Source organism: Psammomys obesus, unplaced genomic scaffold (assembly GCF_907164565.1).
Source record: "Psammomys obesus unplaced genomic scaffold, mPsaObe1.curated_primary_1811, whole genome shotgun sequence".
In the NCBI taxonomy this organism is placed as follows: domain Eukaryota; kingdom Metazoa; phylum Chordata; class Mammalia; order Rodentia; family Muridae; genus Psammomys; species Psammomys obesus.
In genome coordinates, this window is record NW_026585644.1 from 11947483 (window position 1) to 11952941 (window position 5459).

Consider the following 5459-nt stretch of genomic DNA (forward strand, 5'->3'; position numbering starts at 1 on the left):
AGATAGATAGATAGATAGATAGATAGATAGATAGATAGATAGATAGAGGAACTGAGTAGGTTGTACTTATATATTTAGGAATATGGGGTGTGTGTGTGTGTGTGTGTGTGTGTGTATGTGTGTTTATAATAATGAACATAGGCCATGAATTTGAAAGCAAGCAAGGCAGGATACATGAAAGGGTTTGGAGGCAGAAAATGGAAGAGGGAAATGATGTAACTGTATTATTCCAAAAGCACAACCTTATTTTTTTTTTTTAAATAACACACTACCAGATGGTGGTGGGATAGACCTTTAGCCTCAGCACCCAGGGAGGCAGAGACAGGCAGATCTCTGTGCATTCAAGGATAACCTAGTCTACAGAACAAGTTCTAGGGCACCCAGGGCTAAAAAAAGAAATCCTGTCTCAAACATAATAACCCACTCTGCCCTGCATGTGACAGGAGGAGGGGTACATCCTCTTAGTCAGAGCTAAACTTCCAGTACGTAATGGCCATTTGCATATCACAAGTGCTCAGGTATTTGGTGGTCAGCTGGGACTGCTGTTGGTGCCCTGATTTTATTTTTACTCTTTCAAGTGATCAGAGGGTCTCAGAACACTGTGCCTCTTCCTCCTGTTTCCTAATCATCCTCCCCATACCACATGCCTCTAGGTCTAGATGAGCTCTCAATCCCTCTTCACCACATTCTATCTTTTCCTTGGGACCCTTGCTGGACTCCTGTTTAATTGAAAAAGTTTAACATGATCTTTCATACTTATTTTTTAATATGTAATGTCTGTCCATCGGGCATTTTGTTTTGAAAAGTTGATGTAACAAAAATATGCGTATTTAAGGATTTGAGTCTGAGCAAGCCGGAGGATGACGCTGCCATCAAACCATTCAGAAAGCTACTACCCAAGTGCTGTCATTTATAGTAGATGACCAGGAGTGTTTTGGGACATATTCTAGCCAAGCTGTCTACACCTACCCAATTGAGATGTCTCATGGGAAGGAATTGGATAATTCCTTGTGGCTTTGGTGTCATACTGGAGCAGGCTAGTGTACTTCCTATTACTGTGATGGAACTATGTTTCAGAGCTGGCAGTACCACAACCAAAGGCAACGTGGGATTATTTGACTGACACTTACAAGTTACAGTCCTCATTGAGGAAAACCCGGGCAAGAGCCTACGCAGGAACCTGGAAGTGGGAGCCTAAGTAGAGACCATGGAGGAATGGCTCATTCTTCATGGCTCACTCAGCTTGCTTTTTTATACAACTGAGGACCATCTGCCCAGGGATAGCACTACCCAGAGTGGTGGATTTGTACAATCTCTGAATTCATCCTTTGATACAGACAAGAACCTGGAAATGCTGGATAAATAGAGGTCTCATCCCATTGTCTTTGAGACGCCACAGCCTTCACCCACTGGTAACACAATATGTGAACTAGAGACAGATGTTTGCACAACATTGTCCAAGGGCTTCTGTGTAAAGCTTTGAGATGGCTGTGATCGTTAAGTGTGGATAACAGTAGTAGGACGATGCTGGGCCTAAAGCAACATCACCCCGAATTAAGGAAGTTGAGGAACTAACAGGAAAATAAAAACAAGGACATAGCAGTGACCTAACCCAAGGACATTAAGCCCGAATGATAACACTTTATGGAAAGATAGGAGGATCAATTACCTCATACCCTACTGAGGACAGATGATTTTGCCATTGATTTACCAATGTAGAGATGATGGTTGGGTGGCTTTGCGAAGAGCAGTCTACACGGAGCAGTGGGAGTGAAAGCCTGCCTTGGATGAACTTCAGAGCAAATAGGTAAGATGAAAGCCTGAGGGTACAAATGCTTTGAGTTTGCTGTAAAGAAGGAACAGTGAAATGACACTAGTAGAAAAAGTGGAGTTAAGGGAAGTCGATTTATTCTCCCTTTAACATGGAATACAGCCTGGTGGTAGCACACACCTTCAACACCAGCACTCAGGAGGTAGAGGCAGGCAGAGCTCAGTTTGAAAGACGTGAGAGGGAGGTTGAGGAGGAGATATTGTCACTCAGGAGAACAATTGAGAAGAAAAGTGTGCACTGGAGTGCTCTCAGTTATGTTCATTCATTCTATTGACAATGGTGTCACAGTCCCCTGCCGCTGTGGGCTGAACAGGCGTGGGGCATGAAGCCATCCGGGGATCTGGTTTCGCTGGCAGGGAGTGTGAATCAAGAGAGGTAATGGAAGGGAGCGTAATGACGGATCATAGCAATTGCAGTTCTCAAAACAGGGCTTTATGTGGGGTTCGTGTCAAATCAAGTAATAGAGATATGCTGTGGCTATCAAAGTAAGCACTCACTTGCGGCCCTGTCTTGTAATCAGCATTACCTAAGCTAGAAATCATCTCTGATTGCATCTATTCTGTTAAATGAACGCACTGCTCCTTGAAGTTTTCCTGTGCCAACGAAAAGGCTCTCTTGAGAGGAAAGCCAGAAATGCAGCCATGTTTTCTGGCTGTCTGCCATGGAGGCCAATAATCCCCTCTGCCTTCTTGGCTTTCTGTAGCAAGCTGTCCTGTTCCCTTTGCCAAGGCTGACCTTACTGTAGATAAAGTCAGCCTTACCTTCCAATTCCAGCAGTTTTGCCAACTTATATCCCTGATTATGTATACTCTTGCCTAATGTCTTTGCTAATGTCCAAGTGTCACCAGTATGACAATCTTTTAGCATAAAGCTTTAATCACAAATTAAAATGTGTCAGTCAAATGTACTTTACATTTGAGTTTATCATGTGCTAATATGTGTATGCAGAATGGTGACTTTAAGATCTTATGTACTCCCACTTCAGAAATCAGGAAATTTCAACATTCAGGTAAAATCTGAGGAGCATGTGTGTTCATGTGTGTTCAGGTACTAGAACTCATGTGTGTGTGTGCATATGCATGCAAAGGCCAGCATTAGGTCGAGATTGACCACTCTTGCTTCTCAGAAAGTAGTCTTTCACCGATCTGGAGCTTGCTGGCTGAACTAGGCTGGCTTGTGAGCCGTGAGATACATCTCTTTCTCCATCCCCAGGGCTAGGATAACCAGCATGCACTACCATATCTTGTTCGTTTTTAATTTTGGGGGCCAAACACAGGTCCTCATGCTTAGAGGACAATCACTTAATCTATCAAGCTATCTCCTCAGGCTATGATTTTTTTAATATATTATAAAAGTATTATTGACACATAGCCACGAGTGTTCATGTAAAACTTTTATTCACCTGAGGTAATTGTCATTAAACAGGTTTGCTGCCTTGTCTGCTAACCTAGGCCTAGTCCTGGAAGCTTCTAGGCTCCATACAATCTAATCTAATACAATCTAACCTAGGATGTTTTCAGCCTCTGATACTTACTGCTGAATAAGCTCACCCTTTCTCGTCTTTTCTGAACTCTGGCTGGCTGGTTCACCTGTTCTGACTCAGGCTCCAAGCTGACTGATTCTATCTGGCTTCTCTCAACCTCTGGATGAATTGCTCTCTGCTTGGCCTCAAATTAACTCTAGCAGTTTGTTCTCATTTTCTAACTCTTTCTCATTCTTTGGCTTCAACTGCCTTTGCTAACCTGCCCTGAACTCAGGAACCAACTCCAACGAAAGGTAAAGTGTTACCTTTTGGGATAAAGGTGCTAAGGGTGTGTATGTATTTGAGCCATAGTAGCCGTGTTACTAAATTAAAATTCCTCCACACGTTCATTCATGTGTCCATAGTTACACTCCTGCCTCAATTGCTGAGTAGTTGAAACAGGGAGTGTAGGACCAGAAGCCCTGAGACTTACTAGCTGGCCAAGCCTTACCCTATTACTTACCCAGTTATTTTCATTACACTTTGCCAACATTTTCACAAGTGTCTATATCCTAGCTCTTGAATGTAAGCTCCATGAGGATAGAGTTTTGTCAGTTTAAATATGAAAACTGTCTGGGAGATAACGTTCAAAGAATGATGGCACTTGGGAATAGCATGCAATGGGAAGATATGTCATGGGGCTATCAAAGAGGCTGAGGCAAGGGACTTTTCAGAGACAGGAGAAAGCTCTCATCAGACAATCTGAGACAATAATCCTGGACAAGTGACTAGTAACAAGGGTCATGTCCGCCCAAGGTTAAACAGGCAGTTGTTGAACAGATGCCCTTGCACAGTATTTTTGGGTAAGGCTGTGGCAGCCTCGGTGCAGGCTCTGGCTATAGCAGTCTTCTGTGAGCATTATCTTCCAGCAGTCATGTGGGAGGCCATCTTTCATAAGAGCTCAGCTTTCCTTTATGGACGCCGTGGTTGGAGCTGACAGGGGGACTCCCTTTCGACTCTGACAACATTCACATTTCCTTAGCAGTCTTCCCACTGTATGCACACCTCATCGATCAGCAAACGATCAATGAATACTTGTTGAGGGATAACAGACTCAACTTATTTTAACTTCCCAAACCAGAAAGTTTCTATTTCCAAAATGTTAGAGCAACCAAAGCAGGCAGACAGTTAGGACGTGAATTCAGGAGTTACCAATTTACAAAAAGATGAGGCCTTTAAGGGTGCTTAGGTTCCTCCCAAGAAGGCGATTCAGGCCCCTGCACAAGAGATTCGCTCTGCATATGGCTATCACACCCTCTGCTTTCCCTGAAAGCAGGAAGCACACCAGACAATTGAACCTGTCGGTGTTTTATTTCTGGCTGCTCAGGCTCCTAAACTGTGAGAAAGCAATTTTCAATTTTGGCTTTTCACCAAGAATTCGGTTTCAAGTATTCTGTCATAGCAGAGCTGGGTCCTGCTGAACAGGTCAGCCTCCTTTTACTTTGATTTTTAGAAAGGTCTGCATTGCCTGCCATTTTCTCCCGAGCTGATGCTTGATTATTTAGACTGATTAGATGCTACTTAATTTTAGAATTATGAATTATTAATATGTTGATAGTGGTAATGAATTTCATTGATGAGGTTTGAAAATCCCTTTAACATACTGAGGTATCTTCTCCCCAAGCTAAGCTTTTATTTTTCTGTTTTCTGTTATAAATAAAGTATTATTGTAACACAGACATGAATATTCATTCATGTATTAGCCAGAGCTATTTTTCTGCCTCAATTGCAGAGTAGTTGAGACAAAGAGGGTTCTATAACACAATATATATGTTTTTAAAAAGTAAACAAAGATAGAACAGTTATCTATGAAAAATTACACAGTGGGATTTGCCTATGTCTCGTCTTCTTCCTTTCCTACTTAAAGGGTCCTGAAACAATTACTGTGGAGCAGCAGGAAAAAAGGAGCCAGTATCTGCCCTGCTAGAAAATTCTGCTTGGTTCTGTCAGCTCCTTTCCCTGACCCAGCCAGAGAGAAATGAGGGAGTGATAACAGAATCACTCCCTAAAGTTATCAGGTGTAACTTCTGGTAAGATAACTTGAAGGGGAAAAAAATCTGAAGTGGCACTTTTCAGTAAAATGCCCACAAAAAGAAGTACAGAAGC